Source organism: Lygodium microphyllum, chromosome 12 (genome assembly GCF_053477565.2).
Source record: "Lygodium microphyllum isolate KBCC chromosome 12, Lygodium_microphyllum_v1.1.10, whole genome shotgun sequence".
Lineage (NCBI taxonomy): Eukaryota > Viridiplantae > Streptophyta > Polypodiopsida > Schizaeales > Lygodiaceae > Lygodium > Lygodium microphyllum.
Window position 1 is genome coordinate 106,224,771 of NC_141146.1, and position 14,247 is coordinate 106,239,017.

At 39.9% G+C, this 14,247-nt stretch overlaps 1 long non-coding RNA gene and 1 pseudogene across 1 annotated transcript; both read right to left on the minus strand.

The window, feature by feature from the left end:
* Window positions 1–216: 216 nt before the first annotated feature.
* Window positions 217–969, minus strand: LOC148028138 (rac-like GTP-binding protein 5 pseudogene; annotated as a pseudogene).
* Window positions 970–8,348: 7,379 nt separating this feature from the next.
* LOC148028139 (uncharacterized) lies at window positions 8,349–12,726 on the minus strand. Its single transcript, XR_015692684.1, has 3 exons — window positions 12,352–12,726; window positions 9,813–12,276; window positions 8,349–9,617 (listed from the first exon to the last, which is right to left on the minus strand). It is a non-coding gene; the product is annotated as an uncharacterized LOC148028139 (long non-coding RNA).
* Window positions 12,727–14,247: the final 1,521 nt, after the last annotated feature.

A 14,247-nucleotide genomic window follows, 5' to 3' on the forward strand; every position in this document is an offset into this window, starting at 1 on the left:
CAAGTAATGAGTACACTTATAAAATCAATACATACATTTGACAGCTTGCACTCACTTTCCTTTTGCATTCACCTAATCTTCAGTTAGAAGTTCAAAGCCATCGGTTATCTGAAAAGTAGTGCTGCTCACAATTCTTCAGACTACTTCCATAGTGAACCGTGCGAATGGTGTACATATAACTTAAGGTCACCAATCGAGTGTCAGCATCATACAGTAGAAGACTATTTCAGCCTGGGAGAAGCATTATACCAAAATGTAGTATGAATTGACTGCCATGACATATGTTTAGAGAAACTCTGATGTTTCCAAATGCCCGTATGAGCATACCTATTACATAACCATACAATTTTTCTGATGCAAAATTTTTTTTCCCTCTTCCTTTGCCTTGGAGGTTGTAGCACAACCCTGATGCTACAACCCTAATTGCAGCATAAAAAATAGCCTTCATATTCTATTGTGTTTTTGAGCTGCATTCAATATAGGCAGTAGCTCCTATCTGCTTCTGGAGTTCCTCTCCAAGAGCAGTGCTAATAGGGACAGCACCAGGATGGTCCATAAAGAATTGTTTGTCATCTCTTAGATCAAGTTTGGTTCCAACAAGAATAAAAGGAACTCCAGGTGCATAGTATGTCAATTTAGGAATGCATTTTTTAAAAATAATGTTCTCATACCTTGCCTTGCTAGTCAGAGAAAAAGCTAGAAGAAATACATCTCCTCCTCTATAGCTCAAAGGATGCAACCTATTATAATCTTCTTGGCCTGCTGTATCCCAGAGTCCAAGGTTGACGGTAAATCCATCGACAATAACATTGGCACTGAAATTGTCAAACACAGTAGGAATATAATCAGTAGGGAAGGTATTGCTGGTATATGAAACAAGAAGGCAGGTCTTGCCTACTGCCCCATGTCCCACAATCACACACTTGATGAATCTGGGATTGTTCATCATGATGGGTGGATAGAAATGTGGAAGCTTTGATGATGGAAGGGAGCAACTGGTGCTGTCATTCACATGTCTCTGCTCTTGTTCTGCATGCCCAGCTCTCGAAGTGAGAGAACCTGGTATGATGGGTACTGGTCAGCATACACAGGGAGAGAGCCCTGCTTGCTTCAAGCTGTAAGAAATCAATGGTTCCTCTTGCTTCAACCTCCTCTCCACCATACTGTCCATGCAGAACAAAAACGCAAACACAAAAACTAAGTATGTACAAAGTAACAAATGTCACACACACAACTTTTTGGTGGATTCCACACCTCGGATGCGCAGTAGTATGACAACGTGGTCCCTCTTTGTTGTAGCATTTAGTGGCTTGTTATTTATGCATACTCGCTACTTACCATTTTTCTTTGGCCTCACTACTATTGGGAAGACCCATTCTAAATCTCCCACTGGGTATATGAATCCTGCATTCAAGAGTCTCTTCATCTCCGTCAACAGTGCATCTTGTTGCACAACTCCCAGTCTTCTCAATCTTTGTACTACATGTTTGCTTCCTTCTTTGAGTTGGATGTGATGCTTCACTGCAGTGACACCTGTAATGTGAGTATAATCAGAAATAAACAATGATGCATGCTTCTTGAGAACATTCACATTACCCTCCCTTTCTTCATCATTTATATCCTTGGATATCATCTTCTCTAGGCTATCATCCCACACATCTTCTCCTTGGATTCTTGGGTTGTCTTCTGATGAGGTAGGTTCCTTTAAGGTGACACCCATAACTTTGAGAGTGCTATCACTCTCTCCACTTGAACTCTCTCCCTCTTCTACTGATGAGGAACATCCACTTGAGCTCCACTCATCGGCAGTCGTTTCTAGTTCAAGGTTCTCTTGACGCCCACTCTTCAAGTTGTAAACCACCTTTTGATCGTGGCCACCCATCTTACGTGGCCTCAACTCCAGATCCCCTCTTGCCCAATCTTTCCTAGCTCCAATGCCCATAAGCCAAGGTCTCCCTAGGATGAGGGGATATCCTTTTCCCTTTACTGGCATCACATAAACATCCACTATTGTAGTGATTCCAAAAACAGAAACTCTCAAAGCTTTCACTACACCACACATGTGACCGCATCATTGTTGGCCATCTTCGCCCTAAAGGTTGAGGATTCCATTACTTCTAAGCCTAATTGATGCATAAGCTTTTCTATCATGACACAAACCTCTGCTCCACTATTGATGTATGTTTTTTGAATCCGTTGACCTTTGATTTGAGCCTCCACTAAAGGCACTATATCTTTGAGGCCATATGCCTTGATTGCATTAACCATTTTACCTTGCCTTGCCCTTGTGCTTACCATTTTTTACCATTGTCGTCGTAGCTTTGGAGAGGTATGAAGCAGTTGTGGCCAAGTAATTTTTGGCCCTTGAGAGCTTACATCTACTATCAGATCATAAGGTTGTGTCCGAGAATCCAAAGGGAAGTCGGAGATATCAATTTTAGACCTAGTTCGAGTCTTTCTCTTCTTCCCTTCATCTCTAGGTGCCCATGATATACTTGCCTCATTGATTGCTTCCTTGCTTGCATTAGTTTGGACATGTACCCACTTGATAGACATGGTCTCTACTACATCTACCTTTATCTTACTTCTCGCTATTTCTTCTTGGAGCCTTCTATCCCTAACCACCTCCTCTATTTTTATGATATTAACATTTGATTGAACAACAGGGGTTTCTTCTTGAACATAAAGTGGCTGTAAAATTGCAAGTCATGACTGCTCTTGCTCTTGAGTCCTAGCACGAGGAGGGCTTACTTGTTGTCGAGGACCTCTGGCAGGGTGATCATATCTTCTAGGGTGAGGACAATTGTACATGCCATGTCCATTTTCTCCACAGTTGTAACACAACAACTCCCTTGCTTGTCGCCGCATTTGTGGTCAATTCCCACCATTCCCCTCGGTAGGTCTTCTTGCACCTTGCATAAGATTCACTCTCAAACCCTCTAGTTGATTAGTAAGATTGTTTATTTGTTGGATCATGTCTTCTTGAACTCTATCAAGGCTTGGTGCATTAGATACATTTGTGGGAACTTGAGAGGCCTCCATAGTTGTGATGTTGTTTCCCAAAACTACTTCGCTAGCTTGGGCTTAGTAGAGAATCTTTCGATTCTTTTCTCTAGTGATTCTCAAAGCATCTTCAAAAGTGTTTGGAAATTTCACCTTTACCTTCTCCCTGAGCAAGGGGTACAAACCTGAAATATCCTTTTGAAGGCAGTTTGGAGCTCTCTCACCAGGATTCAGTGAGTTTGACCACTGCCCCCAAAGCTTCAAAAACCCTTCCTCTGGTCGGTCGCTGTATGCTTACGTAGTGAATCTCGGAAGGTCCCCAAGAACAATGAACTCTACCTTTTTGCACAAAAAACAATGTAAAAAGCATGAACGACAAGAGCAAGAGACCAATTGGGTTCAATGTCCCCCCATGCCTTGTGTGAGCGCTTCACAAAGCATGTATTTTATGTATATTTCCATCTTCATGCTTAATAATAGCCCAATTTACAAAAATATGACAAGCTTTTAGCTTTTGATTTTGCCTTTTACAAAAATAGGAAATAAAGCTAATGGACGGTGCCCATAGAGTCTGGCACGCCCAATCTCAATGTCCAAATAGAAACAACATATCCGTGCGCATAGGCGTATACAAAATAATAATAAATAATCGATGCCTCAACAGACATAACAAAATATAGGCGTGGCGCCTATCAAAATATAATCCATAGGTCGAATACTCGCTAGACTCCAATGCTTTCCTCCGCCACTGCTGCTATCTCTACACATCAACTGAAGCATTCACAATCGTTAGTAAAATAATACAATTAAACCAACAAAAGTGAATACCTAGCAGTCTTCAACTACATAAATAAATCAACTGGTTAGAAATAAATCCTAACCTTAATTTATTGCGAGTGCGCACTCTAAACTCATATACGTTTGTTAATTTAATATGTATTTTGCGGAATCACCCGCTATGGAATCACCCATGTACACACTAAATTAATGAAATGCCCGAAAAGGACAGGCGTCCCCATCAACTTCTCGCACAAAGAATCCACTTTGTGTATGAGCCTCGATCATCTAAGTTTACGGAATCCACCATGGCACGGAATCCACCGTGGAATATGCCTCCTGGCATCATACCCGCGCACTCTAAACTCATAAACGTTTATTAATTTAATATGTATTTTGCGGAATCACCCGCTATGGAATCACCCATGTACACACTAAATTAATGAAACGCCCAAAATGGACAGGCGTCCCCATCAACTTCTCGCACAAAGAATCCACTTTGTGTATGAGCCCCGGTCATCTAAGTTTACGGAATCCACCATAAATCCTCACGGAATCCATCATGGCACGGAATCCACCGTGGAATATGCCTCCTGCATCATCCTCATAAGTTGTATAACCATAAGGATCACTTTGATGGAGGGCCAAAAGCCGTTGCCATAACTCTTCAGCTGAGTTAGTTTGTTGAAATCTCAGCAAGAAAGCTGCTTCAATCCCTCCCATTTAGCTCTTTGGGCCGGATTTAGAGTTTGGAACCACCTTCTAGCTTCTTCCTTGAGCACAAAAGGAAAAGCCCTCAACTTTAATGCTTCATCATCCCTCCCAAAGACAAGCAAGGCCATCTCAAGGTTGTCCAAAAAATCCATTGCATTTTTCCCATTGCGCCCAAAGAAGCTTGGAAATACCATGTTGCCTTAGTAGAGTACAAAGATGAACACGTCTAGACTTAAGTTGTATTTTATGAGGGGAAGAATGAATGCGTTCACAGATGCATTGATTTCAGCAAGACGTCTAGGCCCCAGTATGCTTCTAATAATGCCTTGGAATCTAAGACTTATGATGGCTACAATGTGCATAGTTTGCATAGCAAGAGGTTGGATTGGTCTATACAACTCGCGGTGATTCATGAGAAACTATTATAATAAAATAAAGACATGTACATTGAAGGATGCATTCTAGTCTAGCATTGGGAAGATTATAGGTTCTGGTAATACAATAATCTCCCTTAATCTTTCAGCCCCAAAGTACATGACAAGACGCTCATGGAATAAAATCTTCCTACTAGTGCATACATTAACTTGAATGTTTTGTACAGAGTGGAAGGTATAGAAATTCGAGCCATTATTATTATTCATAAGTGGAGACTACTTAAGGGAGTAGAGGGAATGCAGTTTCTTGAATTATAAAGGATTTTTGCGAGAGTGTTTCTTTATGGAACCTACCAACTTTGCTATACAGAGAATTTGCTCACCAGTGATTGTTCTTGCCTTAGTGTGTTCATCCTCGATGACATATATTTCATGAGGTGTAATGGCCACCTTTTCAACCATACCCAACCTTCGAGCTAGCAATAGTTGAAGGTAGTCTCCATACTTTGTATCTCTGCAAAACTCCACACTGTTCATGTATAGTTGTTCTCCTTTGATGTGGATTAGGCCAGAGAGAGAGAAGGATTTGATGATTTGGAGACGGGGACCTCCCAAAAGGGCCTTCACTATATTTGCAAAATACTCACCACAATTATGAGAACCTAGCAATTGATGACAACATGATTTTTTCCGTTGTGAGAGAATGGAATTTCTAAGGTGAACACCTTTTACCCGTATACGTGCCGTCATCGGGTAGGCATACTTCCTTTCTTGGGCTTTCTTAAGAGACCGTTGTGGGAGTCATGGACTTCGACCAGCCTCAAAAAGAGTTGGTGAAGGCGTTGTAGAAGAGCACTTGGAGCACTCGTTGTAGAGGATGCACCACTATGTGTTGTATCGTCCCACATAAAGAGGTAGAGAATTGTGGATGAGAATGTCCTCCACGAGGGCACCAATTTATGATGAAGAAAATTTGGTATGGCAACCTCTATACTATGCCAAAATCCCTTCTGCCACAAAGTGAATGAGATAATGGCACCACCTAGTCATCGAAGAGCGGACTAGGACGCTATGCAAGAGGGAGAGGAGCTTGTGAGGGAGAAGAGAGGAAAACAGAGAGAGAGAGAGAGAGAGAGAGAGAGAGAGAGAGAGAGAGAACTACCAAAAATAGATGAATCAATAAAACTTAAGAGGGCATAAGAGATGGAGAACCCTCAAGACATAATTAATATACATAAACCATTAGCATGGGCTTATTGCACTGTAGAGCATGCATAAGCTATAGTAAGGGAATGAACTACATAAGCTCATGAGAGAGAATAGGGAAGGCTCAATAGGGCTGAAGAAGGCCTCTTGGCTCTCTCTCTTGCAAATTACAAAGGAGAAGGCCTCTTTATATAGACCTAGAGGGTGTTTAGGGAGGAGGTTAAGATAGAATAGGAATTAACACCACCAAAGCTGCATTAAGGCGGTTCCACCAATGTGGAAGCTCCATCTAGATGTTTTGTTGACCAATTTTGTACTCAATCAAGTTCCATCATAGGTGAGTTGTCTCCATTCTCCCTCCATAGCTTGAGTTCAAGAGCTCTCCTATAAAAAAATATAGAGAATCTTCATAAAATAAGATCATATCTAGAAATAATGGAGAGAGAGAGTAGTGAGAATTCATACATTACTACTACAATTAATGATGATTTGAGGGTGATTTAGGAGGGAAATTCTAATGATTTATTAGCTTGAGAGAGAGGAGAAGAGAGGAAAAAGTGTTGAGAGTCTAATGAATGATGTTTTATGGAGTGTTAAGTATGGGGAAGAAAGTGTGGGTCGGGAGGTGGCCTCCACTGCAGTTGGAAAAAGTTGGCATCCACCATTTTGACCATATCTCCAGACTCGTAGCTCCAAAAACTTATTAACAAATAGGAGACAAAACTTCAGCTCATGTACTACAACTTTCATGTTGAAAAGTGTTTTTAGATCAGAGTGGAAGTATTTTTAAAAAATCTTACAAAATCATATGCCTGATTTTTCTTCCACTAATGCTTCGAAGAAGGGTCCCATTTGTTTGAATTATCATAAGGCTCCAAAGCCATGACATTATGAGCCTCACATGCCCTTTGGATGGCTCCAAATGCATTTCATGTCTTTTCTTTTCACATTATATATTTTCTCTTCACCTTCCTCCATTGATCTTTACTCTTAACCCCCGCTTGGTAAACCGGTCCATGAAATATTTCCATCAAGTGATTTCTTGGATTTCCCAAGAGGTTGTTCCCACCCTCTTCTTTATTTCAAACCTCCAAATATACAAAAAATCAACAAAGTGTTAGACAAATATTTTTTTGTGATTTTCTCTGATCAGTAAGTCATCAATGAAGGGCATGGTAAGCTCAAGAATAAATTCTCACATAACCTTGTTCATCTGACTCATCATATGTGCAATCGAATTAGTAGCTCATTGCGGAAGCGTACACATTCGGACAAGGCCTAAAGGGGTCTTCATTGTGGTCAAATCTCTACTCTCAAGGGCAAGTTGGAACTGATCATATCCACAATAAAGATGCTCGAGTGAATAGATAGCACGTCCAACAAAAGCTTCAGTAAACTCATCCACAATAGGTCTTGCACCAATATTTCGAATAATGACCTTGTTTACTAGCTGTAGGTCATGTATGAATCTGAATGTTCCATTCTTCCTAAAAACTGTGAACCATCTGTTGGTATACGGAGCTGAAGATGGCTCTAGAATCCCCATTGTGATCCGCTCATTCAAAAGCTCAACCAATTTGGGCAAGTGAGCCCTTGGTAGAAGAATAGGCCATAGATTCCAAGAGACATGCAGAATTGTAAAAATAACCATAAGCGTCACAACCCTAGGATCAACACATCCAATCTCATGTGGGAAAAAAGAAAAGGCTTTCTCATGTCTGCATAACATCTCTTTAAAACATCTTACCTCTTTATGAAGAAGAAAATCTTCAGTCCCGATCTTCATCTCTTTCAATGTCTTAGCTGAAAACTTATGTCCGATACCTATAGGATCTCATAAAGAAGGTTGCAAAGCAGCTCTCCTAACCATCTAATCACTGTTCAAAGGTAGCGGTCCTACAATTGGTCTAACTTTCTTGTCAATTGTCTTATATTTTGTCTAAACTTTGGCTTCATTGTTACTACATGCAAATTTCAACCCTTGTTGAAAATACCCTGGTAAATACAAATTTTGATGTGTATAAACAGCAACATCCAACTCTTTTTGCTGAAATATGTTAGCAAAGAATACTTTTTGCTGAGAATACTCAGCTCCCAAATTCTTTTGAAGCATGAAATCAGCAATTTCACAGTACATTGCCAAAGAATGGACCTATAAGACATATGACAACTCTTGATTGATAGTATTTAGCAATACCGAAAGTTCTTCCATGGTATCTGAGCATGAAAGGCCATCATAGAGACCATCCATCTGATATTCTTCTTGCAAAACACCTGCAAGCATCAATTCTTTTTCTTTATTTTTACATACTACTTGGCAGCTCTAGGCATATCAGAAATATGCTGAAAACACAAAAACACAGTATTAGTGAGTTTGGGAATCTCCCAATTTCCATTTTTCGAATACTAAAAAGGTGGCACCGGATAACATGTCCATAAGTTTCTCAAAACCATATGATGTGACCTATCATTGGAAAGCACTTGAAAAATGGAATCTATTGAGCTATAGAGTGCTTGATTTGGAGTTATAGTGTTCAAGTTATGACAAATGCAAAGATTTGACCACGTGTCCCAAACTTATGGGAAATTTCCATATTCCCCAATATGGCGTTCAAAGAACTTTTAGTGGATACACCATAAACACACGAGGAAAAATTGCTGCTGTCAGGAGGCAAGAGCTTTCCCTGACTCATATCATTATCGTCTCGCAAGACAATGGTACCTAACAAAAATCCGGCTCTCTTGCTGGAAGAGGGGAATCCCTCAAAGAATCCTTATTCCACTGATGGTCTCGCAAGACAGTGGTACCTAATAAAAATCTGGCTCTCTTGTTGGAAGAGAGGAATCCCTCAAAGAATCCTTATTCCACTGATGGTTGATACAAACAGTCATAAATTGGACAACTCTCTTTCCATCCTTGCTTTGGATGAGACTCATCATCCAGAACATGGGGAATCCCTCAAAGAATCTTTATTCCACTGATGGTTGATACAAAGAGTCATGAACTGGACAACTCTCTTTCCATCCTTGCTTTGGATTAGACCCATCATCCAGAACCTGATTCTCCATTCGAGAATCAATAATAAATGGTTGTCCCAAAATAATAGGATAGGAACAAGAGTTCTACACAAAGAAATGATAAGACTCACCCACATCTCCAATAGAAATCTTCAAGTTTGGACAAGCAGCATTCAAATCTTCTGCAGTGTTGTTAGCTGCACGCATGCGCCGATTGTGATCCACATCAAGTGGCCATCTACCAGTTTCATATAAACCTCACAATATGACATTAATCTCAGAGCCATGATCCAAAAGAGCAACACAAGGATTCTTAGTCTCAGCAAGCTTGACTACAGTCTCTGTAGTCGCACGAGCCTAGTGACTACGAGAAAAATGGCTATGAGACACCAATCTAGGCAGATCTTTGCTCTCATCATACTATATGGGCTGAAGCAAAGGATGAAGAGATTTCTTGGACTGTGTACATAGAGCTCCATCTGTAGACTCCTCAATAGTCTCCTCATGAGAATAAACCTCCTCAATCTGTAATCCATAGAGAATTTCCTTAGCAACAGCAAAAGCCTCTAGACGGATCATGTCCTGCGTTGGCTCTTCAATAACTTGTTGTTTTATTTTTATGATGTCAATGATAACATTATGAAATTCTCTTTTGGAAATCCCCAAGACTTCTCTAAGAGTAAATTCAATTTTGCAATTAAGAATCTGTTCCTCAAGTACCTTTTTTAAGTCTATGGTCGTCTCGACATACTCTGCTTGGGTCCTGAAGAAGAAGGCTGAAGATCTAGATCACTCCTTCTAGTCGCCCTCTTAAATCCTTTAGGTTGATCATTATCTCTTTTTCGCTTTTCTTCAACAAGCACTTCAAATCCTTGAGATTTCGCGATGTAAGCATAGATAGAAAAGACATCGATATGATCATTCCATCTAGTCCCTTTTCTGATTGCATCTCCTATAGTTGAAAGTTTGGATGATGAAGCTTTACCTTTCTTTTCTGCATGCACTGCATAAGACCATAAAGGAGATTTATCCTTTGGCAACTGCTCCAATTGAAGAGCATAGGCAGTAGCTTCTCTTGCCACCTCTCACATCACATAAGAAGAGCACAAAATAGACTCCTCCAATAATTTCTTCATACCTCCTTTACCAAAATTTGGTTAAATCCGTCACTCTGTACCTTCAAAACATATCATCTTGTCCTTCCAAACCACCAACTTCACCCTTTTTGCCTCTTTAAAATCTTGACAGTCCTTCCGTTCATGGTCTGGACTATCGCACCACATGCAACGATGAACACCGTCATTTCTAGAAGAATTCATAGGAGTAGAAGAGGTTGGGGCAAAAACTAGGGGGCTGGGTTAATTTGTTGCTATTCTCTTCTAGTCATCTTAATTTGAAGATCTTTCAAGTTCTTTGAAATTTTCTCCACCATGTCTTTGACAGTTGGTTTCACAGATGGTCTGACAATTACAGCAAGAATAGGCATAGGTATATGCATAGATGTAGGCATAGTATAGGATGAGAAATAAGAGAAGAAGTGGAAGAAGCACTAGGAGAAGTCGAGGTAGGTGAAGACATCATTAGAAGTGTTTGCATGTCGTTTTGCAAGTGAGCCTTCCATCTCTACCTCTTTGTCAATGTGGAAACCACATCAACAGTATCTTGTAAATCCATCTTCAATCCCATAAGCTGTGTATAGACTTCAAGAAGCTCTCCCATCTTGTCTTGAAGTGCATGATCAGCCACCTACAAAAATAACTCCACTTTCTCCGAGTTTAGGGCTCTCTGCTCAAGTGCATCCAATTGATTGTATCACTCTTCAAACTCTCGCAACAATCAGAAGCAACAAGTCCTTTGTTGGACTGATACATCCATTCTCTAAACATCTTCTGTGTAGCAATACCATAATCTTCCTAAAAGTATTAATCTTTAAGTGCCTTCTTGAAAACATTCTAGTTTGAGTCTTGCATAAACAAATTGGTCACTCCAACCCGCAAACCAGGCGTGACAAGCCGTAGGAAATAGTTGCTCCAGTTGGTAGGAACTCCAAAGAAGGGCATCTGGCTTTCAAAGGCTTTAAGATAGGCTAAAACATTCTGGTCATCAAGTAATTTGCATTCACTTACCACAACCTTGATCACCTTAGTTGCTCCATGCACATGCTCTTGTTCTTGATGCAGCATTCATTGTTGATCCAACTATTGCTGATATAACTGTTGTTGCTGCTACATAGATAACTGCACCTATTAATTCTGTATCATAATGACTGAAGAAATATTTTGTATTAAATTCTTCATCTCATCGATCGAAAAGAAAGAAGAACTTGATGATGAAGTGAGCGAAGTACTCGAAGAGTCTCCCATCTCAACAATCAGTAGCGACACTTTCACGTTGGGTTTACTAGATGTCGCATAGAATAATAGGTGTGAGGCTCGTCAAGTCATTCGCCACAGGGACGCTTTGTATGATGGGAGCAATGATTAAGTTGAGTACTCAATTCAAGATGATTTTTTTATGCACATTCATTTGCGTACAAATGAAAGGGGAAAATAAGAATTTCTAACTTCGCAATATTCCAATTCACCAAATTCTTCATTTGATGCATTTAAGTAATAAGTTTCATATGTCTTTCACAAAAAGATATTCAAAGCTTCTTGCTTACAAGAGAGGATTTTTTCGTGGTTAAGCATGAAGAGGGGAAAATTGAAGAGATGGAACTTCTGGGCAAAAGATAATTCAGTGTCGTCAATATTTCATACCTTCAAAGATAAGGCTCATGATGTAATATCCAAAAATATGTTATTTTGATAAATATAACAGTGTCCTCTTGTGCTCCTTTGAATTCTGGAAGTGGAGGTAAGGTAATGGGAGCAGGGAAGTATCATTAAGGTGAAGAGAAAATAGAAACATAAGTTGCTATCAGAACCATTGCATCTGGCCACCATATCTTATTGAGGCTTTGACCCATCTTAAATTAAGAATATAGCTGATGATGCCCTCAAGCACCATTGTTGTGATGGAATGGTAGATTATTTGCAATTTGTATTTGCAATAAGTGTTACTATACCTTAAATCCGACCCTACGTTGTTGATACTGTACAGGTGACAAGAACATGAATTGCCTTGCATGGCAATTGATTTTCATTCATGTTGGATGACAAGTGGTTGAGTGTTTATAGAAAGCCTGCATAAAAGCGGATTCTGAGCTTTTGCCATAAGGCGCATCGCAAACTCTCTTTGAAACATAATAATAGCATACCAAAAATTGGCTTGTGGTTGATGCAAAGCTTCTTCTATCGCATCACCTTTGTTCCTTCCTCCTGCCGTCGACCTCTGAAGGCTTCATCGAGCTTATTCGTCACCATAGCTTCTTCTTCATCCCTTGCAGCGGCCACTTCGTCACCTTCGACGCCATCCTCTTCCGTTGCCGTCACTTTCAGCCGTTGGATTTATCTCCAGAACTCACCGTCGTCGTTGTGTCACGTTGTGTTGTCGCTCACGGAGAAGTCATCTGGTTCAAGTTTCATTGATGCTACCCTCTTCGTCATCCTTCAACGTATGCGGTGATCTCCTCTTGCCCTGTTGTCAATTCCTCTCCCTCCTTTTAAACTCGTAAAAACCACCTCCATTAATAATCCCACCCTCAATTCATCTTTTCTGAGTGCGGTTACATAAAAAAGCCCAAGCTTTTTTAGCTTTTGTTGGGAGTCCTTCATCATTGCCTACGTCATGGAATATGCTATTATCTCTGCTCACGATCCATCAAAACCACTGACATTCCTCTCCCTCCTTTTAAACTCGTAAAAACAACCTCCATTAATAACCCCACCCTCAATTCATCTTTTCTGAACGCGGTTACATCAAAAAGCCCATGGCCGATTCAAGCTTTAGCTTTTTTAGCTTTTATTGGGAGTCCTTCATCATTTCCTACGTCATGGAATATGCTATTATCTCTGCTCACGATCCATCAAAACCACTGACATTCCTCTCCCTCCTTTTAAACTCGTAAAAACAACCTCCATTAATAACCCCACCCTCAATTCATCTTTTCTGAACGCGGTTACATCAAAAAGCCCATGGCCGATTCAAGCTTTAGCTTTTTTAGCTTTTATTGGGAGTCCTTCATCATTTCCTACGTCATGGAATATGCTATTATTTCTGCTCACAATCCATCAAAACCACTGAAATTCCAAGTCACATTTGAATCTGTTGATGTCTTCTTCCTAATGTTGCATTCCAAAGCTGCGCACACACTTCCTTGTCATAATCTCACCATTGTCTTTTGATTATTCTAGCGAGTTTAAATAAAATCCTTTGTAAATGTAGTGCCCTTTTAATGCTTACTTGGTAATTTCCAATGCTTTTTTTTCAATCTCATCCTTAGTTAACATGAACTTCCTCAAAATTTTGTATTGCTTCTTGGTCTCAAATGTTTGCTTTTAATTTCACATGCCGAAGATTGATTCAAGCTTTCTCGATAGTTGCCACCTAGAAAGGATGGAAAGATCTTGTAGGTAAAGTTGGAGCTTTGATGGCACAAGCCAATCCATTAAACTTCAAAAGTGTCATCATTGTTTGCAATATACAACGAATCTCATCAATGATACCAATAGATGAGCTTCAACAATTGGACAACTATGTCAAAGCTAGCAGAAGCTCCAGAATTAATCTCCTCGGGTGGTTCTAGAAGGTTTCCCATATCATCATATTACAATACATAGATCTTATTGGCTATAGGAATCATGTTGCTACTTAACTTCCTTCCAAGTCGTTACACAAACATGTCTTTCAGGTATTTGCATATTAGTAATAACTGCACCTCCATAAAACATAGAATCACCAAACATGATTGGGTGTTCACACCTCACCACCCTTCCAAACCTTGAACATATCTTTTGTATTTCAACCAAACTGAAATTTTCTTCATGTTTCTCCCATAAACTTTCTTCATAAGCTTCAATATGGTGTGCAAACCTTTGGAGTCTTTAAAATGATCATTCTCTTCATATGAACATGTTCTTCCATGCAATGTGCCCTAACAGAAATATGCCTTGGAATAGAACTACATACTCATCCACTCCTAATTTGAGATCAATTGCAATGCCAAATCCATGATATGCAACCAATCAAATGATGTTCACACAAAAATTAAGAA